The following is a 27,967-nucleotide window of genomic DNA, read 5'->3' on the forward strand; positions in this document are numbered from 1 at the left end:
AAAGAACTTGAAGATAACGTGTAACTTACCACAAAGCAATGAGACATTTCGAAATGAGTGCTGTCCACCAAGCATATCTTGTAACTGTAGATTTTGAAACCGAGGGGAGCGTAGCCTTCGGAACCACTTCAGTTGGATCTTAAAACAGAGAGTCGTATTTAAAATCAGTTTACGTACTCTACCGATTTCGTTAAACAGGAAAAAAACACTTCAAATGTAAGTTAACAATATTAGTAATGTGTATAATTATTCAAGCCCAACACTAATGTTGATATAACATATTTAAAATTTTAATTCAATTAATTCGATATTTCTTCACGACGAGAAATCCACTTGAAATAAAAATGCATCTCAGAACGGCTGGTATGGGTATTAACACTTATTGATAAGCAGAGAATAACGTTTTAAAACGTTAATACACGTACCAGTCGTTGTGAGATACAAATACATTTATAATGCATTTTCATATTAAACAGCGCCCGGAATGGCCAGGAAAGTTAATGCATTCGACTCGTAATGTGATGGTCGCGGGTTCGTACCTCCGTCGCACCAAACATGCTCGCTATTTCAGCTGAGCGTTATTATTTCACGGTCAAATCCAGTATTCGTTCGTAAAAGAGTAGCCCAAGAGTTGGCGGTGGATGGTGATGACTAGCTGCCTTCCCTCTAGTCTTACGCTGCTAAATTATGTATGGCTAGTGCAGATAGCCCTCGTATAGCTTTGCGCAAAATTCAAAACCAAACAAGCTCTATTTAGATATGTTTCAATAAGAACTTTTACTTCAGTTATAACATGAGGTAAATAGAATGTCTACGTCATGTTATCATTCATAAAAGAGGGGAAATAATTCGTAGTTCTAAATATATATATATATATATGTAATTGTTAACTATTTTACCAAAACAACACCACTCTGTCATATATATGTTTTTATGTAAATATAAGATTTTGACAAAAAATATTAACATTCTAAATCGTTACAATTGTTTCCACCTCCTGGAAAAAAGCAAAGCTGTTTAATACAATAAAAACCATGGAAGTTATGAAGAAGTGTCTTATTATAACAACGTGTTTTAACAAAAATAAACATTTTTTAACTTTTAAAGAATCAATAAAAAAAACCATTACTTTTACAAAGATCTTTAGTATCAGCTCCTTCTTCGTCAGTAATTTCATTTCCAGGACAAGGTATACAGGTGTCAGAAGCAAAATGTGCCATATAAGTCCCTCCTTGGCACGGCAGGCAGTAAGTTTGTAATCCATTGTCATAGTGACCAGGAGGACATGGATCTAAAACCGTTAAAAGTACACAGCTTAACATTTATTTACTCAGTGTTAACTTTTATAGTCCTATCAACGAGTTTATTATCAAAAACATTTTTATTGTATCAAAACTCCATGTTATTAAAAGTTTTACATCTTTTTGTGTTTAATGAAAACTATTAACGTTATTGTGTGTAATATATACTTACAACACCTGTCAGCATCTCTTCGATATCCTCGAGTACAAGTGAGGTTTTCTGTTGGAACATACACTGGAGAAAACAACAGAAAGTTAAATCTTTCTTAGCTCATTTACTGTCACCGATAGGAATAGAAAGTTTTACACAGTGCGAGATTCGTGAGAAAAATAAACGCGTTCTTCAAAACGGTTTCTTAACAGCAAACTTTTATTTCTTTATATACTTAGTAACTGAATCAACTCATTAAACTAATCACAGAAACTTGAAATTTTATGAAAGCGCACAGAATTTGTCTCTTTATCAATTATGTTACACCATGAGTTACGTTTCATTTCCTTTGGTATTTCCCTTGCAAAATTTGTATTTAGCAAAGTTTAATGTAAAACTGGTTTCACTACTAAATTAGGGACGTTTAGCCATCGTGTAGCTTTGCGCGAAATTAAAAACAAACAAACAGATGTGCCTGAATCCGTTAAAACAAATATAATACATGAAGACAACAAGGTAGAACTGGTGTTTATTGAAGACGGAAATTTATTTTATCATGTGATAAATACAGTTGTCGAGGATATTCCATTTCTTCATTTTGTAAATTCTATTTTTAGGTTAATTAATAACATTCGAACAATCATTTAATAAAACAGACCAGTGAAACCAGATAAAACTAATGGAATAATAATCTTAGCGAATCAGAGAATTAACGTACTAAGAGATAGACAGATAGTAGTAATAAGAAATTTTATTAAAGTTGTTAAACCCTATCATATCAAAATGTGATAGTTCATATCTTATTAGAATTACATGATATAAAACAAAACGTATGGTTTTCTGATAGGTATCAACATTACCGTTCATACATTAAAAACTATTTTCTTTTTCTTTAGAATGACGTTTTTAATTTCTGTGAGATGAAAGAAACTATTAGTGAAATACTTTATCCTGTCTGTAAATTCATGATAAAGTATATTACTTCAACACTTTTGATCCAAAATTGGAAGCCTTGAAATGTTTATATTTTGAAATTAATTCATATACTTTGCACTTAATGAAAAACATTGAACTAGTAATATACATACATTTGTTTGTTGAATTTCGCGCAAAGCTACACGAGGGCTATGTGCTTGTTTTTTATTAAAAAACAAACGTTCATGGTAAAACTCTATGTTTGAAACGAAAATATCTAATTTGTATACGTAAATATAAATGTAGAGCTAATTCAGAAAACTCGAGTCGTACAGCAGTTGTATTATCAGTCTGAAACCACATTATACAAGCTAAAGACAGATCGAACGTTATGTGTATAAGTGAGATACCTTACGTTCATAGGTTTAGAAAGTTTAAAGAAAACATTGTATTCGTGAGGTTGATTTGACGAAGAGCATCATCTTTACTTTTAACATTGTTAACTGTTAAAACAGAAGAATCACATTTTGCATAACTCTAACCAACGCATTCAAATGAGCTTAAACAAAATATCGTTAACATATGGTTACATTCATAATCAATATTGTCAGTTAAACTATATTTCAAGTGTTTTCCGAACAGTAAATACAAAGCGAATTCATGTTCTGTTTTTTTTTTTTTTGTATCAACATCTAGCTTGGTTGTTTACAGAAAGAAATATAAAATTTTAAAGATGATACTATTGTTAGCATCTTCATCACCTTACGTATACATAGATAATATAAATTATTGTTTAATCAATACACATGGTGGGTGAAATATCAAGGTCAAAGGTAACGGTTGAAGTACATTCAAAATCGAGATAGGTGATTTCGATTTAAATGTTATTTCTAAAGACCTAAAATAAAAAAACTTTTAATTTACCTACGACACTATGTTTGTAATCATCTTCACCATTTCCACGTATGTAAATTCCCGCGTCTTCAAATTGCACATCAATCAACACTAATTCGCCGCCATCTTTCCTTTGTATCCTCTCCCTTCTTGTCACTACTTCATTCAGAGGTGTATACCAATTTATTAGTTTTCTTTCTGTATTATGGACATCTTTTGAACAGATTATTGTAACAGTAGAACCATGTATAATTTCGTGGTCTACTGTAGAACACGAAGCAAGCAGTAAACTAACGTAAATATACATTAATTCACTTAAAATAGCCCCAGATAATTATTATTGTTTTCACTGTACGCCTTATATTTAACTTTCTTTTCTGTTTCTAAGTGAAATATCTCTGTTACTATGCGCATAAAATATTCTTGTTTGAGTGACGTCATGAACTGATGTAACATTGTTCAGTGAAAAGCTTGATTGACAACAGTGACAAAGGTATTATTTGTTGGTTTTATTAATTTAATGCAAAGCTATACGAGGAGTAGCTATGCTAGCCGTCACTAACTTAGCAGTGTAAGAGTAGAGGGGAGGCAGCTAGTCATCACCACCCACCGCCAACTGTTGGGTTATGCTTTTACTCCACCGTCACAGTTCTTTAAGTGGCCGGTGTGGCCAACTTGGTGGGCCTATTCGAAGACACCAACGTGTGTGTCGTCCATACCAAATTAGTGAGAATCATGCTTTGCGCGAAATTCAAAACAAACTTCTGCAAAACATCTCTACGTTTCATATTTCATCTCCTACCCTAAACTGTGCTAAAGTGAAAGATATCAGTATTCAATTTTTTGTAAGTAGACCAAGTTTCACTGTAACGCCATCTTGTGGTTTAGATAGGCAAGAGATTATTTAAAATCTACCAATACTGCATTTGGTGAAAAGACGATCACAGATATAAGACGAATACAGATTTCTGAGCAAATTAAGCGTATTTCTTTGAGGTTCGGTGTATGGAACAACCTCTATGTGAAGCAAGAAATTGTAAAGAAATTATTTGAAGACATTTTTAAATGTCCAACCTGCGCTTGAGGTAATGAATGCAACCACAAGTGTGATTTTAATGTCTTCAATTGCTACAGACGACTTAATGCGGCATAACTTAAGTCACAAACATGTAATAAACAACTTTACAAAGTTTTCATTACAGTATAACTTATATTACAAAAAATACTAAGTTTTAAGATATAGTACTCTATTTTAAAAACATTTACAAAACAAGTGTACCTTAGAGACACTAATTTTTTTATATAATATTAGCAATATTTTAATATGACGGATGAGATCAATACATTTCAAGTTTAAAGTATCTCAATTAGTTCTAACAAGCATATCAGATTAACTTTTAGTTAAGAAGATTCGAGACAGATGATATATTACAAAGTTACTGAAACGCACTAGTGGCATTATGTCAACGCAAAAAGTAAGAAAAACAATATAGTTTTGGTTAAATATGTTAGTAACCGGATAGATAACAATGTTTTATTGCTCAAAATTTTTTTTATACAATAGGGTAACCTCTGTTTGAGAGTCATATTTGTCTATAGCGTCGTCAGGCTCATGATAGGTATTTAATCCTACAAAATGTTTCATTAAGCTTACATTACCCTTAAAAAACAGACAAATGACATGTATATGCTCTTCCCTGTAAAGGAGAAAGCTTGGGTTATCAATTTGTGTGCGAGAGAAAGTCTGTTATTGCACGAGTGATTTTCTAAATTTCGAGTAGCTTCATGAAGTCTGCGGTTAAAGAATAAATAAAACTGCAAATGCAAATAGTACTTAAAAATACTGTTTACTTTTTAAGCAGGATAGAAAGCAAATACGTTTGAGACACATGTTGAGACGATGGTCTTATATTTTGCCTTGATCAAACAAGTGTAATTGTTTTAGGTATATCATACGAAAATATTTCAAACTCACCTAGAATGGCGGATGTGATGACGTGTAGAAGTTTGATTTCCCATCACCTTTTGGTAAACATTTAAAACTTTCAGGCTCAATCCTGGTTCGAGATTTTCAGCTTACTGCAAAGCCTCTCTGAGCAATTATCATATGATATGAAAGGATAAAAATATACGAAGATAAACACTCATACAAATTATCTTTAAATTTCTTGTTAATTTAAAAGTAGTTCCCAGCTTTAATGAATATGTAAACTGTGTCAAACGTAAAATGTCAACGGTAGTGCTAAAAGAAAACTATCATTTAAACTTTTATTAACAGGATATTATCATCAACGGTAGTGCTAAAAGAAAACTATCATTTAAACTTTTATTAACAGGATATTATCATCAATGGTAGTGCTAAAAGAAAACTATCATTTAAACTTTTATTAACAGGATATTATCATCAATGGTAGTGCTAAAAGAAAACTATCATTTAAACTTTTATTAACAGAATATTATCATCAATGGTAGTGCTAAAAGAAAACTATCATTTAAACTTTTATTAACAGGATATTATCATCAATGGTAGTGCTAAAAGAAAACTATCATTTAAACTTTTATTAACAGGATATTATCATCAATGGTAGTGCTAAAAGAAAACTATCATTTAAACTTTTATTAACAGGATATTATCATCAATGGTAGTGCTAAAAGAAAACTATCATTTAAACTTTTATTAACAGAATATTATCATCAATGGTAGTGCTAAAAGAAAACTATCATTTAAACTTTTATTAACAGGATATTATCATCAATGGTAGTGCTAAAAGAAAACTATCATTTAAACTTTTATTAACAGGATATTATCATCAACGGTAGTGCTAAAAGAAAACTATCATTTAAACTTTTATTAACAGGATATTATCATCAACGGTAGTGCTAAAAGAAAACTATCATTTAAACTTTTATTAACATGATATTATCATCAACGGTAGTGCTAAAATAAAACTATCATACAAACTTTTATTAACATGATGTTATCCTCAATGGTAGTGCTAAAAGAAAACTATCATTTAAACTTTTATTAACATGATATTATCATCAACGGTAGTGCTAAAAGAAAACTATCATTTAAGCCTTTATTAACAGGATATCGTTATTATTCAATGACTTATCTCAGTCAATGAATACGTAGTTAAATATTGTCTTTAATGAGCAACTTTCTGTAAACTATTATTTATATCTAAATTGTTTCGGTTAATTTTATTTCATCAATAAAGTTTGAACTGAAATAGTTATTAAAATAAATATACGTCTCCAGTAGATGGCTGACTATTACAAGAACGCTTCCTCTGAAATCAGTAGAAAATATGTGGTTTCTTCTACAGGAGATTGAAGAAACCTTGAACAAAATGGCAGTAAATATTTCCCGTGAGAAGATAGCGTTAATGTTTCTGAAAGTTTGAAAAGGGTAATTGTCAAGACTGAAGATGCATATCAGTTTACTTCTTAATAAATTGCTAATGTAAAAGAAAAGCTTTTGTGGTTTACATAACGTATATGAAAACAAAACAAAATAGAGGACCATAACACTAATCTACGACTTATGGTAAATATTACTTCCTTAGCACGAAAACATGTATCAAAGATAAATGCACAAGGCCTAAACTTAGAGCGTTATTGTACTAATAACTACTGTTTTCTTTTATTTAATATAGAATACGGAAAAGTATCAGTTTCTTTATGATTTTTTTTGTTCCTGTTGAATTCCTTTAGTACATTTGAAATGTATATGAACGAGGCCTGAAATATTACGCTGTCATGAGCAATTCTGAACACAGAAAGACTTTTCATGATATATTTGTTTAAAAATAGAAATATACTTCAGTCATAGGGTTAACTTGCATAAGGCTATTTAAAGACCATGTTAATGAATAAGTTAAATAAGCTGTTGGTTCTTATGCGATAATAACGAGATAAACTTTCGTTTTCAACACAGGAAATATGTCCACATAATATTTATCCAGCCATTAGAATTTCCAGATATAGAACCAACACTGAAAAAGTAGCTGTTTGTTTTGAATTTCGCACAAAGCTACTCGAAGGCTATCTGTGCTAGCCGTCCCTAATTTAGCAGTGTAAGACTAGAGGGAAGGCAACTAGTCATCACCACCCACCGCCAACTCTTGGGCTACTCTTTTACCAACGAAAAGTGGGATTGACCGTCACATTATAACGCCCCCACGGCTGGGAGGGCGAGCATGTTTGGCGCGACGCGGGCGCGAACCCGCGACCCTCGGATTACGAGTCGCACGCCTTACGCGCTTGGCCATGCCGGGCCAAAAAGTAGCTGTCACGAGGAACGTGTCAACAGTTAATGAAAACAGCTCGTACATTGTCAATAAATACAACTAAAATATGATTTTATCACCTCAACATGACAAAGTTTGCGCTATTTTGAAGCCATTGTTTTGACTTGTATGTATCACGATCCACGATATCAAATTCGTCACAAATTAACATTAAATGAAGTTGTGATTTTTTACATTTATGGCCTTTTTTAATTTCATAGAAGAAAGCAGTGGAATGTGCATCTTACCACTGCTCAAAAATCACTGCGTTTGTTTGGGAAGGAAGCTAGTCATCACTACCTTGTGCCAGCTCTTGGGCTACTTTTTTACCAACGAACAGTAGGATTTACCACACGTTATAATGTCCCCACGGCTATATAGGAGAACACGATTAATGTAACCGGTATTCAAATCCGCGATCCTCAGATTAAGAGACAAGCGCCCGAACTACATGGCCATGGCAGGCCAAAAATTCACTAACATTAGGCTATTGCGTACTAGCCATAAAACATAGAAAGCTAAAATATTTTATGCATCACATATAAAAGTACTTTGTGAAATAGTGGACAAGCAGCAAGTCTGAATGACTTTCAATGCTCAAAACCTGATTTCGATACCCACAGTGGGGACAGCACTGATAACCTAAAGATAGCTTTGTGTTTGATTTCAAAAGTTATTTCATTTAGTTTAAAATACCTCATCTGATTCTCACCAACTAAAATTATTATTATCTACGTAGCAGCATGCAGATGTAGCTCCAGATTACATACACTGTCTCTAAGTAACGCTCCCTAACACTTCTTGGCTGACCAAATTCTCCAAGTCCTTGAAGTTTCCATCTATTTTAAGATACATGCCGTCCATGGCATAATATTAAAAAAAAAAAAATCAAGAATACCAACCAACTTCGTCAAGATCATAACATTTGTCCAACTGATGGTGAACTCCACCCTATCAAACACCTGTTTCCTCGACTATCTCCACTTCAAAGCAGAATTGCTCAGCAGAGGACTTATACACCCTTTCTCTACCCAGATTCTCTCATCTGTCACAATCACTCACCTCTAACCATGAAACTCTAACCGACCATAAAAGGCAAGCTAACACAAACATCTTTACCAGGAAGGGAGAAAACAACTCAAACCCATCTAGCTTCAGACACTCAGGACCAACCAGTTCCACCTCCAATAAATCTGAACAAACCAGTCATCTATATGAATTACAACCATGCAAGCCCCACATTTGTCAACCCCTTCTCGTCAAACGTTTTACTCATTTATTTCTTCACTCATTCTTCTACTCAGCCATACGACCTACCCCACATTTCACCCGCCTACCAGCGACCAAGAAGATTCAATCTTGATAAGATTCTCTCCCAACATGAATAACTTTCTGACCAACATCCACATACTAGGCTATCACTCTGACTAATTCCACATTACTTCTTCACGTTAACCGGGCGCTTGTAATGGATCGGAACTTTACCAATAAAAGTGGGCTTTCTTGGGTACTCATGTCTCTCAATCCACATGAAATTCTTTATATAGGATTTATAAATCCATGCTGTCCTGAAAAGCCGTTTGTTAGACATCAGATCCAACCATGTCTTCGCCTTATCATTGAGTGGAAATAAGGAAAACAGAAAGTGTTTCCGACCACCCATGGTTGTCTTCCAAAAGAAGCCTTTAAATCAAAATAACTAGCAGTATTTTAAAAGGTGTCATAAAAATCCTTGTTTATACTCAGAGCACGAAGATGTTTTTTTTTTCAAAGATCCGTCATCAAGTGGTTAGTCTACCCGTAGGAAGACAACTCTCTCAAGTTTTATCGACGGTTTCACACGTGATCATCAACGGGATCATTAAAGGCTTCTCCGATGACCAGATCAACGTCTTTTTACGAAAATACAAACACACCATCATCGACCCAACCAAAACAAGACTTTTACGAAAGGGTAGAATTTGTATTTAACTTCTTACTCCAAAAGATTCCACATATCTCTATTCCTCAAGGATTTTGTTTAAAATTTCACATAAAGCTCCACGGGGGCTATCTGCGCTAGTCATCCCTAATTTAGCAGTGTAAGACGAAAGGGAAGGCAGCTAGTCATACAACCCACCGCTATCTCTTGGGCTACTTATTGACCAACAAATAGTGAGATTGATTGTAACATTATAACGCCACCACAGTTGAAAGGGCGAGAATGTTTTGTGTGACGGGGGATTCGAACCCGTGACCTTCAGATTACGAGTCGAGTGCCTTAACCACCTGGCCATGCCGGTCAGAGTAGATTTCTTCTGAAGCTATACTTGTGTCCGTTTTTTTTTTCTTATAGCAAAACCACAATGAGCTATTTGTTGTTTCCCACAAGGGAAATCGAACCCCTAATTTTAGCGTGTAAATCCGTAGACTTACCACTGTCTTAGTGACAGGAGACCTACAGGTATATACTCTGTTTTACAAACTACACCAGATTGCTTCATTCACACAGATCATTTCGTAAACGTCAGAAACACCGTACAACCGATCAGCTAATTCAAGGTAGTAACAGCTCCCAAATGTACAACTGAACGTATTCTCACTCTTGGCTTTTCCACTTTACACCAGGAAAATCAAGACTACGCACTCAACCTTCTATAGTTCTTCCAGTCAAATCTCCAGAGGATCCATCACATCAACAAAGTAACGAAGATAACCTGAGAAACACCTGCCGTCACCATTCAAGCCACTCTTGCCAAAAAAACACTGACAACCAGAAGCAAATTTTACAAGACATGTTCACGGAGACTACATAAGTCTACAAACTATCCAAGTCAATAGATAAATTTTTACAGACCATCCATAGAAAGAAGGATACAATCAAAACTTAACCATCACTAAAGCACTCTAATACATCGACTGCTTTATTCCAAATGAACACGTTGAAACCTAGACACACATCTCCAGTACAGCCTGAAGAACCGAGAAAAAGATACAACCTGTTGATGACTTTTGAAGATTCCTCATCGAGACAGTCTCAGTTACCCTACAGTGACAGTACTGATGCTGTGTTCGACAGAATCTTTCAGTACTGTCCCGTGTTCTTAACATTTTTATTCCGATGAAGAAAAACCAGTCCAAGAAAAAGACTACCATCTGATGTTTCCTGACTTATCATCGACCTTCTCAAAAATGGTACAGTATTCCTTATATATACTAACCTTTGACCTTTAGCTTCCACCAGGATAGATGGGAATATTCTTTTCAGCATCCTATGATCCCAATCCCCTTTTCACTCGCACGATTACAAAATTTATTAAAGTATTTGCAGTTTCTTAATACTTACAAGACTAGCTACAAAACGCTGGAAATTTGTTAGTTGACAAAAAGCAAAATCAACTTGCTAAATTAAATATCCCACGAATTACATACTAAGAAACCAAATAAACACAGCCATTAAACTATGCTCACCAGATAAAATTAACAACGAATTAGACAAAATAAAACAATTTCATCAACATCAATAAGTTTCCTCCACAAACCGTAGAAAACATTATACGCACACACCTAGACAAAAAGCAAAATCAACTTGCAAAATTAAATATCCCACGAATTAAAAAATCACAAAACCATATACTGCTGCATACCATGTATTCCCGACAACAGCAGAAAAACAACCAACATTAGGCAAAAACTAGTAACAAAATATGACATTCCAGTTAATACTAAATTTATTCAAAAACAAGGCACCAAACTGAGGTCTATACTATGTAAAAACTACACTGACAAACACCACACGAACATTATTTATAAAATATAATGTGATAACTGCCACGACTCCTATATAGGATAAACAAGTAGAAAAATGGAAACCAGATTCAAAGAACACGAAAAGTCACCTTCCCACGTTTCCGAGCACTGCAAATCAAATAAACACAACATAACATAGAAAACACCCAAATACTAAATCAAGAAACAAACATAAACAAATGCAAAATTAAAGAAGCCTTACTTACACAATAACTCAAGCCCAAAATAAGCCAATACAAAGGAACATCTTTCTACCTGTATTAATGAATATAATCTCAGTAAGCACACCCTATACATTCCTACACTTAGTTACACAACCCACTTCAAACATGTGGTCAGCTATCTCTTTCTTCTTTCTTTGTTCGCTACATAAAAATTTTCTCAACCCAAACCAGTTGTTTTTACATATATATTTTTCTCTACAAGTGGGTTTTCTCGTCATCACTGATTAAAATCAAACACTTTTTAGTACATTTATGATCGATATTTAAATAAAGTATTGATTACCTAATTTTAAAGATATATGATTTATATTGACAAAATATATCTCAGAAAAAATTACATAAAAAAAAGATCCCAAGTTACATACAGGGTGGCCCGTAAGTCCTTACCCATCCATACATTATTATGTTATATTCAAATACGCATGTATTATAAATTTGTTTCTGTTTTTTTTTTCAGAGAAATATGGCCGATGTAAGCCCATTTACACTTGAAGAGCGTATTGTGACAAGTACGTGGGTACATGAGCGCAAGAATATTGGTGACACCACAGGGATACATAAGATATATAGATGGGTAGGGACTTACGGGCCACCCTGTATAATTAAATATCCTCAAAGGTCACTTAAGATTTAGGTAGGGTTTGCTTCTAATTTTTGACTACAGACCAGAGTGAGAGCAGCTAGCCAGAATCATCCGTTGTTACCAAATATTTGTTTGAGTCTTTGTCCGAATGACGAAATTAACTGTTACTTTTATAAAGCAACAGAGCACAGACAGACTATTGTCAAGCAATAAGAAGTCCAACAATAAACCAAGAGTCTAAATTTTATACGTTTAAAAATATTTTATTTGTGTTATTGTTTATGAGAAACTATCTTCAGGGTACATAAAATGAAAATGTGCACCTGTTCTCTAGGATTGTTACAAACATGCTATTAACACTTTGAGACCATCGATACATTAATAGAGTAACAACAAAAACAAGTAGACCAAGAATATAGGTTCAACATTAAAGGCAACTATGCACTGGTATCGTTTGAAAGAATTTCCAAACAAACAAAGAAAATAATATTTAGAGAAAAAACGTCAAACTTCCTTTCCAGCACGAGTAACACCTTGAGAGAACATTTTACAATATTCAGTTGTGTGTTTCTGTTGCGAGGCATGGAGTTTATGTTAAGAACATAATGTCTCTAGAAAGTTCTCTTGCCTTAGTGGCACAAAGATATGTCTGCGAATTTCCAACACAAGAATCCAGGTTTAGATACATGTTGTGGGTGGCCGAAAACAGCCCATTATGTAGCTGTGTGCTTTATTACAAGGAAACAAAAACTAGAAATGTTCTTATACGGAATAGAAATCTATTTTCCAAAAAAAGAAATTAATAGTCACATGGTTCTTTTCTAGCCCTTCAAATGTAACAAAATATATGAAAAGAAAGTTGTCAGAGGTGGTTGAGGTACATGCTGTTCACCTAAACTCAAGAAATTTACACATTCAAAATGTGTCATATGGAAAACGTACATTAGTATACATTTATTTTGTTGAGCCATAAAAAACAACTTAAAATACCGTATATATAATTAGTTAGTTTAAAACTAATTTAAAACACGTTATTCAATGGGTGCATTCTATCATTTTAAACACTGCCTTGTGTTAAACATCATTTTAATTATTGTCTATAAAAAGCAAACAAACGAACAAAAACATATTTTACTCCCATCACAGGTGGTTCAGTCAGTAGTAAGTATTCAGTCTCATGACATTAAACACCAGGTTTCGATGCTCCTGGGATGCAGAACAGAAATATCCATTCTGTAGCTTTCGTAACAATTGAAAAAAAACAATTACTTATATTTTATTAGTGGCTGATACACAAAACTTGGCTTTCTTAGATCAATAGTATGTACATGAAACTGAAGATAGCTATTAGCCAACGTTTAATAGTCTTGAGTACTGGGTGATATCCTTCTGTTTGTCATAACAGGAGGATAGTTAAGTGCTTTCTCGTTAATACATAAAATTTCTATTTTCACAAAATAATGATGAATATCATTTACTTCTTTATGATTAGTTTACATCCTTTCTGTGTTTAATATTTAACGTCTTTTATGTCATTGACAGATGTACAATTCTTCATTTTTCTATCTTTATATCCTACCAATAATTTTTTGGTATCTGTTATCCATCCATTTTTATTCTAAGGTATTCAATCATTAGCTAGAGGAAAGATAACATTAAATCTTAGCTTGGCATTTGCAGATGTTCTTTCTTCCGTCAAAAGCTGGTATTCATCTTCTCCAGATCATTAGTAAGTATCTTATCTTTCTCTGGTCACCAATACCCAGTGTTCCGTAATAAATCACACATTTTAAATCCTATCTGTTACATAGTCAACCTTTTCAAATTGTATTGATTTCCCATCATTCAAAAATCATTATATATGTAGTTCTAATGAGGGATATATTAATTACTGGTTGATTTCGACCTCTTCTGATCTATGGTAGATAGTATAGAAGGTTTAAGAACTATAATTATGGAATCATAATTGAGTTACACTAAATAAATTGTGGTGTGATTGACTAGGAACTAAGCTGAATGTAAATTCAGTTTTACAACACGTATAAAATGATGCAATGTGGGAAATGTCAAGTATTTTGTTGTAGTATGAGATACCACCTTCTGTTTCAACTAAAATTTATTATACTTGTAACAATGTATTATGTTAAACATATTATATTTATAAATAAGACATTTTTAATTACTCGTCATACCCACTGCCGACGATGAGTTTTGTTCAATCTAGGACACTTTAGACTGGTTGAGATACAAGGAATACAGTAGTGGTTGGAACACTATTTACATAGTCCATCTGTTGTAACAGTAACTGTAATAGTGTTAATGCTTTTTACAAGCTGGTGAATCACTACTGAAATATTAGTATTATTCACTCTTCAAATTCTTGAAAATTTCTAAGGGAACAGATAAACAAGGTAGTGTAAAAATACAATAGGTCGAACATAACAGTTTAAGACAGTTATAACTATTTATAATCAACTTCTAAAAACCACTCACACCATACAGGGTGGCCCGTAAGTCCCTACCCATCCATATGTTATTATATTTAATTTTTATTTATTATATTTAATTATGCATGTATTATAAATTTGTTTCTTTTTTTTCAGAGAAATATGGCCTATGTAAGCCCATTTATACTTGAAAATGTCTCACAGAACATGGCGTCGCATAATATTATGCAGCAAGAATGAGGGACAGCACACAGATACACTGGATACATAAGATATGTGGATGGGTAGGGACTTATGGGCCACCCTGTATAATTGAAGTAGAGTTTTCGAAAATAATTTTTATGTTGTGTGTTAATACTTTGTGTTCTAAGCTGTCTATTTAAAATAAATAAAAAAATATTTCAAATACTAACAACACCTGTGTATAAAAGAGGGTTAATCAGGTGTATTTGCTTTTGTAAATATAACTTTGCATATAATCTATTTAACTTATCTAGATGAAAAATATTCTAACACCAGGATCAACATTGTTCTTTAATTACAAGAGTCATTCAACAGACAAGATATTCAGAAAAGCAAAACATTCTGATTGCTTTCATTTATAATTTGTCAGTTTCAAACACATTCAGTTTTAAATATCATTGTAAAAAAGTTTCCAGCACATTACTGTATTACTTTGGTTTTCAAGTGATATGCATGGAAACCTTGCTGCTAATATTGAGTTACAGAAAAGCAACTGAAAGACAAATCAAAAAATAGAAGCAGCAATATTAAATCATCTGGAGAAATATCAAGTGGGTTTCTTTACTGATGTCAAAGGTTAGACAGATAATGGCATTAATGAGGAGGGATTTTTGGACATGCTAGAACACTGTAATTTGTTCTGCGATTTCATGACAGCTGTCACAAATTACAATACATCAAGTAATAAAACAGCATTTACATAATACACTTAAATTCCTTGTTTTCATCATACTTCAGACTACCCAAGCAACAAAGGGTTTTCATTTCATAAATTACTGTTGACATCCTTGAATCTCTCTAATCATCACACTATACATGATGAGCATACAATGTGTAACAAACCACTTAATGGTTGATGAAAGACTTCTAGTACAACAACAAACCATATATGTAAGTCTTGTCAATGACAATAAAGAAAACAAGAAAGACTGCCACTGCTATATTTGAAATAATACAAAATGAAATATTTTTTATAGGTGTGTTAGTTATTGAGATTAAGAGTTTAATAACTCTACGTAGATTTAGACAGAGACATTTCTCCAAGTTAAAATATTTTTTATTTCTTTAATAACTGTAATACCAAATGTCAGTTACTGTTACAATTGTTGCCTAGATATCTATTTTAAAGCAGTGTTCCACAGATAAACAAATATTTAATGCTTAATATATTGTTTTTTACTGAAGGGTCTTGTAAGTGGTCCAATAGCTTAGAAGTAAAAAACATTTTCACATAAAGAAAAGTTATATATAATTCTACATATTAACTTAGGTAAACAACATATAACATACTTGGTGAAGCTAGTGCTGTGAAACAGACTCTTTGGCAGTGAAAAACATAGACAGTTTTTCAGAACAGAAAAAAGAAACTATAGGATTGAAATTACATAGATAAAAAGCTCTCTTACTTATCTTGAATCTTATTAAAATTACAAAAACAATTTTGAAAAGCAACTGAAATCTGCTTCTGACTTGCATATAAACCTAAAACCTATACACTATCAGCTGAGGATAAAGACCAAAAACATCACAATCAAATGCAAAACTTTTTCTATGTATATAGCCTACTGAAGGCAAAGATGGTTGTGGAGAATCTAAAAAAACAAACATACAATATTTGTTCTTACAATCTTACTAAACAGAATAATGCCCAAAAATAAAATAGCTGAAAAACCAGAGGACAGAAAGTATTGGCTAAAATACGTTATATCACCAGAAAACAAACCATATCAGAGCATCTGAACATGATGAGCAGCACATAAAAAGCTTCCCTAATGAGGATGCTCAGAGCAACTCTGTAGTTTTTGTGAGAAAACTATTGGACAGGGTAACCACTGTTATCTTCCCTTGTAGAGATTTTCCTTTTCAACTAGGCAAAAGTTGTCGTACCACAGCAGGTGTTCAGTACTTCAGGTTTAATCTGTAACCTAAGACATGACAGACTAACACAAAATATAATCTTTAAATGGCTATCTTTCTTGATAAAAATCAATAGATTTGATAGTCTTGTACAACAAAATGTGATAATTGTATAAAAGAACTGGAATTTTTAGAAATCTAAATAAACGACTCTTTCACTAGTATTCAGCTGATATTATCTGGTTAAGTGATGTCATCTAACCGTTGAAGAAATAATTTTATTAATTCTTTTTAATTTTAAAATAAAAAAATGAATGTTACTGTATGAAACTTTATAACAAATATTTTTATTTGATTTAATTTAAAATTATACTTCTGGACATTTTCCCATATATTACAACTAGACTTTGTCATGAAGCACAGCTTGTCATCAACTAACAGTATCCTATTATTGTATGATGTCAAGGTTCTCAATGGCTTTAAGAGAGTGGTTACAAATAAATGTGACTATAGAAACCAGCTATACTTATATCCAAAATGTTTTAACCAAATTTCCAGTTTTGTGCAAGTTATGTATTTTTCACAAACAAAATACACATTACTATTTTTGTTCCATTTTATGTTTATAATGCTTAAAGTTAACTTACAAAGCAATATACAAAATTATATAAAGGCCATGGAAACTTCAACTAGCAAATGAAATGTCTCTTTTCAGTTAAAAGACTACTTGCTGGTACCAATGTTTATTGTTTGATGGTCAAACAGAAAATCTAGAAGTATTTGCAGAAAATCCCCAATCAGAGTTGCTTCACAGTGTTTCAGTATTTATTGGTGAATCCGAGATGTAGTCATGTACACAATATAAAATTTATATCTAACATACTTGCTGTTGAAATGGTCTACCATTTACTGGCCTGGATCATGGTAACAATTTTTTTCTCACTAAATGGACGAAACAGTGGGTTCAGTTGCATCTTCTAAGTGCACAACCTATTAATGAAAAAAAAAGTTAAAGAACAAAAGAATCATTACTTTAATTATTCAGTTTTTAGATATTATGTCGCCAAATACCATAATAAAGTACTGCATACATTAAGTGAACAATGCATAACAAACATGTATAGTAGTTCTACTTGTGGTTTTAGTTTTAACAACACTCTGGAAGTGATAAGTGTGGGCTTTTTGGTAATGATATGGTCTAGACACAAATAGGGCTTACTTCTGGTTAAATTTTAATAACAAAATACACAGTTATAACTCCAATAATTAAAGCTGTACCCATTCACAGTTAAATTCAATAAAGAATTTCAGAGCAGGTTTCATTAGTAAATGAACAAATGACTTGTCATTATAACACAGTTTCAGTCAACCTGTATAAAAACTATTGTAAAATGAAGAAATGATTAGTGCATGAATAATATGTTCTCAAGGGGTGGTAGTTTCTTTTAAAAAAAAAGTTATTGTTTGTGATTAGCAGAAAAAAAATGTCTTTAAAGATCAAAAGGCAGGTTGTTTTGTTTATAGGAAAAAGGTATGCAGCTGTGGAAATATTCAAATGAACTTTTTTTTAATGAATCACACTACAAAGTCAGATAATTACAAAATATTATTGAGTAAAGCTTGTTGGTACATATTGAGAATTAACATGTAAGGTTGACTTTCGTTTTTGCAAAAAAGGTTTTAATAAATAATTTTAATATGTTCTATAAATGATTAACTCAACCAAGTTACAATACAACAGTTTCAAAGCTTATATCCTTATTTCTATTAAGGTGATTAATACGAAAAATGAAATAGAAATAAATGATTTAAATTTTTGCATTAAACTTAAAGTTATTGTTATTTGTAATGATACTTGTAAAAGAGAAATAATATTAGTAAACAGTATACCTCTTTCTAAAGTTTGTCTCATAAAAGTCAGTTGTTGGAATAATTATAAACAGTAACAACCAAAACAGTTAATTTCAATATTATGAATATTTTTGAAGAAATCATTGTAAAAACAATTCTTATTACTTGATTATTGAAATAAATGAAAATAGTAATAATCAGAAACACCAATTTATTTCACCTTATTATTTCTCTGACATTACTAGATTAGTTTTTGAAACATGAGTCAAAGTAATCCCTACCTCTAGGTTATATCAATTTATTGCCTAGCTCTGATTAACTCAATATTAGTCTTAGCTATGCCATACCCCACTAGGACTGTTGTAAGTCTATGGATTTACAATGCTAAATTCAGGGGTTCATGGCTTTATTATAAGAAAAACACACAAACACACTTAGCTTTGCCATTTTCACTGCATACTTATTTAATGCAAAACTCTGTGCAGTAGCTACACAAAGCAACAATTTTCTATCACTTGTTGCACAATAATAACAAAGATAATGCAAAATTTGACAACATAATCACCTCATAATCGCCATATCAAAACCTCCCATCATTGTCCCTCAATGATTCTACAACAGTCCTAACATTTCTTTTACTCTTTAAAATACTTAAAGAAATCGTTACTGTTAATATTTACATTTTTAGCGAACATTTTCTCTTACATCCTTTCTTATGTCTTAATATGATGTTTCACTAATTATCTGGATCTTTCAAATCTTCTGTCATGCCAGTTAATTTAAATTTCTTAAAGTTATGATTCCTTTTTTATAATTCTAGCTCTTACACTTTTTGTGAGTCAACCTAGTTTTTACATGCTGCTTCCATTTTCTTTCTATAAGGAATATTGAATATTTAATTTTTCAACATTTTATTAATATCTCAAAATTATCTAGCTGTCCAATTCACAACAGATAATTCTTGTCACAACTTTTAAAAATTTACTTATTTCAAATTTGTATTCCAAATATCTCTTCACATGCAGAAAAACATTAAACCTAATACAGTAATGATCACTTGCATACAGAGGTTCCCAAATATCCACCCTCTGTCATTCATATATTAGAAGTTAACAATAAATTTGAATTAGCATTGTTTCCTGCAGGTTCCCTAACTAATTGATGAAGGAAGTCTTCTTGAACAGATTCCAAAAATCGTACTCTCTAATGATTTGACTCAGGCATTTCCTAATCTAAATGGCTGAAATTAAAAAACCCACAATCATAACTTCACAAATAACTGAAATCTTAATCTCATTGTAAAAGTTCTCACTAATTTCATTAATACCATTTGGTGGTCTGAAATAATTTCCCACTAAAAGTCTTTTCCCTTTATATCTACTAATAGAAACCCAAAATGGATTCAGTCTCCTTGTTATCATCTTTTATATGCTCAACTTCAACAGAATGTAACACATATTTTACGTGTTAAGCCATTCCTCCCTTTTTGTAATAAATTTCTCTCATAAGAGTTATCTATAATTAACTATGTTTCAATTATTCCCATTTTATCAAAATATTTCATTCCTTCCAGTGCTCTAAAGTTATCTATTTTATTTATTATATTTGTAGCATTGCAGTATTAACAATTAAGCTTACCATTGTAACTGCTACTGTACTCATTTCTTTAACTAAACGTTTCTCTGGTTCTTATTCTTTTTGCATTTAGTTTTTCCTGGCCCCCATCACTGTCCAGGACTAAGTTAAAACTTCCATTACAGAAGAGTTAATAGCCTTAATAAACAAGATGACCCCCATCCACTTCATGAAGCTTCTATCGACTAAATTGAAACCAAAAGTCCAAACACTCAAATCTGTTCATATATAATACTAACCTAAACCTGTCATTTATCTTCTCTGACCTGTCTTTCCCTACATGCATCACAAAAACTGAATCTCTGCCAGGTCTCTTTACTCAATGCTCTGCTCTATCAATTATATTCTCCATCTGTGATCTTAGGTAGAATAATCAGATTCTTTAGTCCCTTTATTATACATATACAGTGGCACCTCGGTTCTCGAACTTATTCCGTTCCAGAAGGCTATTCGAAAACGGAATCAATTTTTCCCATAAGAAATACTGTAAATTAAATTAATCCGCTACCGACCTCCAAAAATTACGCATTATGAAGCATTTTAAGTAAAAATATTGTTTATTTGTACCTGTATAATAATACTTACATGCATAAAGTCAACCACAAAAACTATAAACACAATAAAAAACAATAAATGAAAATTTAACTGCACTTTACCTGTGCTGAGGAGAGTTGATGGCGTAAGTGAAAGGTGGTGAGAAACGTGGAGAGTAGGAGGATTATTATTTTTGGAAGGGGAGTCACCTTCCATAAAAACGTCAAGTAACTCTCCTTCTGAGGTTCTTTCTCTCTTCTGTCTCTTTGTACCGCTACAACTTGCTTGAGACTCACTGGACCTATTTCTCACTAAAAACATTTCTGATGAGGTTTGTTTCTGCCTGCAGTTTAAAATGTTTCTGAAGTAAGATATGGCATTGTCATTGAAAAGGTTTATGCTGTGGTTTGCTACAGCTCTGTTAGGGTGAAGATTTTCCACAAAACTTTGTAACTCTCCCCATTTTTCCACACATTTCCTTGATTAGTGAACTAGGAACATCCTCCCTTCCCTCCTCTTCATCTGAAGACACTTCCTCAGTTGCCTTCTGTTGCTGCTCCTTCCGAAAACCTTGAAATTCTTCCGTAGTGAGCTCAGTTGTTGCGGTCTTCCACCAACTCCTCCACATCATCACCACTCACATTCAAGCCAATACACTTGCTGTTGATACGTGTTTATTCATTGAGAGCACATGTACAGATAAAAGTTATTCCTAACTACAGGTGGCAGCACTTATCTCAATAATCTTAACACTCCCACTTAATTTTAAGTTTTACACAAACTTACAATTCCTGTCAATCTGTTATTACAATCGTCACTTTATCTAGTTCATTTATCCATTGGTGCCAGTCCAACATTATCTCTGAACCGTTCAAATGCATTTCTAGCAAGTGGCTTTGTAAGAATGTCAGCAGTCATACTGTTTGGGGGACAATACTCCAGTTTTACTGATCCGTTCTGCACACATTGGCGAATGAAGTGGTAACGAATATCAATTTGTTTTGTTCTTGCATGACCCACTGGATTCTGTGCAATGGCGATTGTTCCTTGGTTATCTTCCATGATACGAACAGAGTCATCAACTTCGGAACCTATTTATTGCAGTAGTCTTCTCAACCATACTGTTTCCTGTGCTGCAAGACTCAAGGCTATATATTCTGCCTCTGAGGTGGACAGGGCCACCATGGATTGCTTTTGCTAATCCAACTTACAGCTGCTCCTGCTTGAATGAAGATATTTCCTGATGTGGACTTCCTATCATCCAGGTCTCCAGCAAAATCTACATCTGAGCAACCAGTAATGACGTTTCCTGGTACCTTTTCAAACTTAAGACTAAGATCAGCTGTTTCTTTCAAATAATGTAGGATTCTCTTTGCTGCTGTCAAATGTGCTGTGTTGGGCTGAGCACAATATTTCGATATTACTTCCACTGCATATGCAATATCTGGTCTTTTTCCCATTGCAGCATACAGAAGACTGCCTACCAACGACTGGTACAAACTGCGGTCAACCTGAGTGCTAACACCATCATCCTTTAGCAGTTTCACTTTTACATCTGATGGTGTTGCAACTGTCTTACACTCAGTCATTCCAAATGTCACCAGCATAGTTTGATTATACTGTCTCTGATTCAACCATACACAGCCATTCTTTTCATCCTGAACAACACTGAGTCCAAGAATGTAATGGATCTTTCCAAGGTCTTTCATGCGGAATTTTTCCTTCAGTGCTTCCTTTATAGTGATTATTTCATGATCACTTTCAGCAACCAAAATAATGTCATCCACATATACTGCAACTATTGCTATATTTTTAACCTTCCATATGTAAACACATGGATTTGCTGAACTCTGAACAAATTCCAGTTCCATCATATGCTCATGAAATGATTTGTTCCAACAGCGTGGTGACTGTTTTAATCCATACAGTGATTTTGTTTCAGTTTATACACAAGGTTTTCCTTCCCTGGAACAGCGTAGCCTTCCGGTTGTTCCATGTACATCTCTTCATCCAGATTTCCATTCAGAAATGCAGTTATGACATCCATCTGGTGAATTTTCAAGTTGTTCTTCACAGCAAATGCAATCAAGGAGCGAATTGATGCATAGCGCACCACTGAGGAGAAGGTTTCCTTATAATCCAGACCATAAATCTGTGAGTAACCTTTGGCCACCAGCCTACTCTTGAACCGCTCTAAATTTCCAGTATTTCCATACTTAACTTTGAACACCCACTTACAACCTATAGGTTTTCTTCCAGCTGGTAATTCCACCAGATCCCAGGTGTCATTTTCTTGTAAATACTCAAATTCCAGATCTGTGGCTGGCTTCCACTCCTTTGCATTGTCACTTGACATTGCTTCACTTAATGTGCTTGGCTCTAACATACTGCATAAGTTTGCAGTGTGACAAACTGATTCATTAGCTGCTGCCATATCAGCATACTTATCATGTCCATAGCGGATGGGGGTTTCCTGTTTCTTGCTGGTCGTTTAGCTTTATCTTTAGCTTTAACTTCTGTTTCTTGGTCCACTATTTGTTCACTTGATGAGATATACTCATTTGTCACAGGCTTTTGACCAAATTCTGTTTCATTAAAGACAACATCTCGCCGTATGAAAATCTTCCTGGATTTTTCATCATACAGTCGATATCCCTTGGTGCAGTTATTATATCCTCCATAAACTTCATGTCTAATTTCTGTCTTGACGCATCTGGCACATGTGCATATGCAAGACATCCGAACACTTTCTTGTGTTCTACATCTGGTTTCTTCCCATACCATCTCTCATATGGCGTACTACCATCTTTTATTGCCGATGTGGATATTCTTTTACCCACATACGCTGCAGTAGCTACAGCTTCCGCCCAGTACATTCTTGGTAATTTAGCATGTAACAGCATGCTTCTTGCTGATTCCACAAGAGTTTGTTCCTTCTCTCAGCAACACCATTTTGTTCTGGACAATATGCTACTGACATCTCATGATGAATGCCTCTTTACTTCAAATATTGCTGTAACTCATTTGATGTATATTCTCCGCCATTATCTGTGCACAGGGTTTTTATGCGCTCTCCAGATTCATTTGAGTACAACTTCTCAAATTCCTTGAATTTCTCAAAGACTTCTGACTTCTGTTTCAAGACATACACTCTGCAGCATCTTGAGTAATCATCAATAAATGCAACAAAGTACTTGCTACCTCCAATAGATGGAGTTTGCATAGGACCACAGACATCACTGTGTACCAGTTGCAGTCTTCTCTTTGATCTGATTTCTCCCACTGACTTAAATGGCTTCCTGTGCATTTTACCTTCAGTGCATCCCTCACAGAAGCTGGCTTCATCAGACTTCTGGAATTTGATTCCACTTACATTTCCACTCCTGAGAAGCTTCTGTAACTGTGAAACACTGACATGTCCTAGACCGTTGATGCCATATATCCAAGCCATTCATGCTGCTGTTTAAGGCTACTGAGGCATTCTCAATAACACTGGTCTTACAGTCCAGTTGGTATAGACCATCATCCTTTCTTGTACCCATGCCATGGTGTTGTCCTGATTTACCTCGGATGTAACAGCGATTAACTCCAAACTGCACAATATTTCCTTTTTCAGTAGCAGTTCCTACTGAAAATAGATTGTTAGCTAATTTTGATATATGAAGGACACTCTGCACTGTGACATGCTTTAAATTACTAGCTTTAAATGTTATTTCTAGTTTACAGTTTCCAACTCCAAGAGCTTCAACAGTTCTTCCATCACCAATCCTAACTTGCTGAGGTGTGCTAAAATTGTGATAATTTGATAATATATTCCTCTGGTGTGTCATATGCCTAGACGCACCAGAATCCACCAACCATTCCCCATTTCCTCTTCCTTTATCCTGGTTTGTGACAAAGACAACACCATTGTTTCCATCAGTATAATCTTCCCCCACATTAATATCCACATTCTTAGCTTTGTGGACCATTTCCTTCAGTGTTGGACAATTGCGTTTTATATATCCCTCTCTGCCACACTTGTAACACTTGAAGCTGTTACCTCTTTTCTTTGTTTCTTGTGTTCCATGTGGTTTGAAGTTGCTACGAGTGGCTAATGCAGTTGATGATGTTTCATTCGATGTGGTCTTTTTCTTCTTTTGTTGTTCATTAATCAGTGCCTGTTGCACAAATTCTAATGAGATATCATTAATTTTGGTTTCCAGGATTGTTACAATTGTATCATAGCTAGCTGGCAGACTACCAAGTAAGGTAACAAACAATCTGATCTTCTGCTATTTCCGCCCCAACTGCAGCAAACTGATTCGCTAATTCCTTCATTTGTTTCAAATGTTCCTGGACCGTCATGCTTTCTTTCATCTCACATCGAAAATATTTCTTTTTCAGGAATAATTTACTGGCTAGTATGTTCCTATCAAAGTGAGCACGCAGTACATTCCATTCTATGCTTCCTTAGGAGTTGTGCATGAGATGACAAGATAGAGTTGTGCACCTTGAATATTCAGAACAATTGTTGAAAATGTTCTTTTGCTTTTCCTGTTGAAATCTGCCCTTGTTTGAACATTGGCTGTCTCTGCCAATACCTCTGTTTCAATCACATGGCCCTATAGGCCTTTTCCTCTCAATAAATGTTTCATTTAAAATTTCCACATGGCCCAATTATTTTCTCTCAACTTATCAATTGATATTTTATCTTCCATTGTCAAACTATTTCAACCACAACAGTAATATTCCTTTCTTTGATTTAGATCTATTTCTCCCTTTATATGGCTTGAAAAATAGAGTGTCAATCAATATTTTACTTACAGTTTATCTGGGTATTTTACAATGACTTCTAGGCAAAGGAAACGAATCACGTAGCACTTGTGATAAGCATCCATGTAAATCCTGTGCCATCCAACAAAAATTGCCATCCAAAACTGTTCCACAGTAATCCTCAGTATCTCATGGATTACTTGTACTAACAATTTTAAAACAATTTTATCTGTTTAAGCACTATTAGAGGATTCCTGGGCCCATAACCTGTTGATACGTGTTTATTCATTGAGAGCACATGTACAGAAAAAAAAGTTATTCCTAACTACAGGTGGCAGCACTTATCTCAATATTCTTAACACTTGCCTTGTGAGACAATTTCTTCGGCAACAGGCTCAGCCTCAAAGCCTTCAAAATCTCTATCTGCTACTGAGTCTGGCCACAATTTATTCCAGGCTGAGTTCATGGTCCTCAAAGACAGTTCCCTTCAGGCTTTGTCTATGATCCTTAAGCAATGGAGGATATTAAAGTGATTTTTCCAAAACTCTCTGAGAGTTAACTCTGTGTCAGAGGTCACTTCAAAGCACCTTTGAAACAGTGCTTTGGTGTAGAGTTTCTTAAAGTTCGATATGACGTGCTGGTCTATGGGCTGAATGAGGGGAGTCGTGTTAGGGGGCAAGAGCTTCACCATAATGAAACTGTACTCCACCACCAACCCATCCTCTAAGCCTGGTGGTGAGCAGGTACATTGTTCATCACAAGGAGGGCCTTGAGTTGCAACTGTTCTTCTGTGAGGTACTTCTTTACACTTGGGGCAAACACTTCATAAAAATTGCCTGGTTACCCATGCTTTACTATTAGCCCTCCACATGACATTTAGTTTACTTTTCAGGACATTATTTTTCTTAAAAACTCTCGGGTTCTCAGAATAGTACACAAGCGAAGGCTTAAGTTTTAAGTCCCCACTTGCATTACTACATAACAATAGAGTTAGCCCGTCCTTCATTGGCTTGTGTCCTAGCAGTGACTTCTCCTTGGTGATGTAGATCCTCTTTGGCATTTTCTTCCAAAAGAGACCTGTCTCATCATAGTTGAACACTTGTTGGGGGGAATAAAACCCTCAGCTTCTACAAAGTCCTTAAATTCCCTAACAAATTTATCAGCAGTGTCTTTGTTAGAACTAGCACCCTCCCTATGTCTCACCACACTATGTATGCCACTTCTTTTCCTGAATTTTTCAAACCACCCCTACTAGCCTTAAAGGCTAGTTTCGAAACGCGGTAACTAGTGACATAAGTGCGCAGACAAGCCGCTGTGCTACTGGGAGGCTAATAAAACATCGATAACTAACTATACAAGATTAAAATCCTAATGAGATTAAAAAACAATGTTCAATATATTTCTTTATAGAGATTTAATTGTTGTTACAGAATAAATTTTCACGATATTTTATCTCCAATATTAAAATTCCTTCAACTCTTAAACTCTTCAACTCTTAAAATGGATGACAAACTTGGCTGCATGTCAGTTTTTTAATTTGGACATCTTATCTTCCTAAATTATACACAAGAATTAATTGGACGTGTATTATACGTGTATTTTTAAATACTCAGTGTAAATAAGAGGTTAGTGTAGGAGAAAAAAAACTTTTAATTAAACCACTCATATAATATACAAAACAATGCTATACGTTGCCTTCTTGTAATGATTTTAATGTGCTTTATTTTAAAATTTACTGATTCTAGGTTAAGTTTTCTCCAAGATATAGTTGATTAATAAGTAATGAATCAAAAAACTTGTTCGATATAACTTCTTTCATAATTGTTTTAGCTGCTTTTAAAATTCAATTCTTTTCGAGCATGTAACATTAATCATACGATTTCTTATTAGAAGACTGGTTAGATATTTTGATGACTTAACATCAAAATACTGACATGAGCATTTAACTTTGATCTGTCGTTTGTACTAATAACAACAGGATGGGAGAACTTAAGGAAACTGAGAATTACATCATTTCTCTGGAAGGTAAATTAAGTAAAGCAGTTAAAATTGGTGTCCTCATTTGTCTTGAAAGTATTCATGATGTGTTTTGTGATCTTGTGGGAGATTCAAGTCAATATATAAGGTATTTATCGACCTATAAAATGGGTCAGGCTTACCTTGAGCCATTCTTTTCAGCTATTCTTGTTAAAGTTGGCTTCAACAACAATCCCACTGATCAACAACAGTTCATGGCTGCATACAAAAGACCACTTTTGCATCACAGTATAGTAGCAGACTTGGGCAATTATACTCTCAACAACACAAACATTTTTACTGTGTTACTTGATGTTGTAGCTGAATCTCTTACTGTCACTGCACCTTCAAATATTTCAGTCATCAAAAAATATGACCTACTTTATTAAAAGTCAGTCATAACTGGGTATGATTATGCTAAGTACCAAATTTAATAAACTGTATTTTTACAAGGAGATATCAGTGTTCTATATTGCAGAG

The 27,967-nt window shown here is 33.8% G+C and overlaps 1 long non-coding RNA gene across 2 annotated transcripts; it reads right to left on the reverse strand.

Annotated features, from left to right (window-relative positions):
- Window positions 1–1,147: 1,147 nt before the first annotated feature.
- LOC143253594 (uncharacterized) lies at window positions 1,148–20,556 on the reverse strand. 2 transcript variants are annotated; one of them, XR_013029724.1, is made up of 4 exons: window positions 20,422–20,556; window positions 17,580–17,686; window positions 14,342–14,539; window positions 1,148–1,291 (listed from the first exon to the last, which is right to left on the reverse strand). It is a non-coding gene; the product is annotated as an uncharacterized LOC143253594 (long non-coding RNA). The 2 variants fall into 2 exon arrangements; XR_013029723.1 differs by lacking the exons at window positions 1,148–1,291; window positions 14,342–14,539 and having other exon boundaries at window positions 17,299–17,686.
- Between the last annotated feature and the right edge of the window lie 7,411 nt (window positions 20,557–27,967).

This window comes from Tachypleus tridentatus, chromosome 6 (assembly GCF_004210375.1).
Source record: "Tachypleus tridentatus isolate NWPU-2018 chromosome 6, ASM421037v1, whole genome shotgun sequence".
Taxonomy (NCBI): domain Eukaryota; kingdom Metazoa; phylum Arthropoda; class Merostomata; order Xiphosura; family Limulidae; genus Tachypleus; species Tachypleus tridentatus.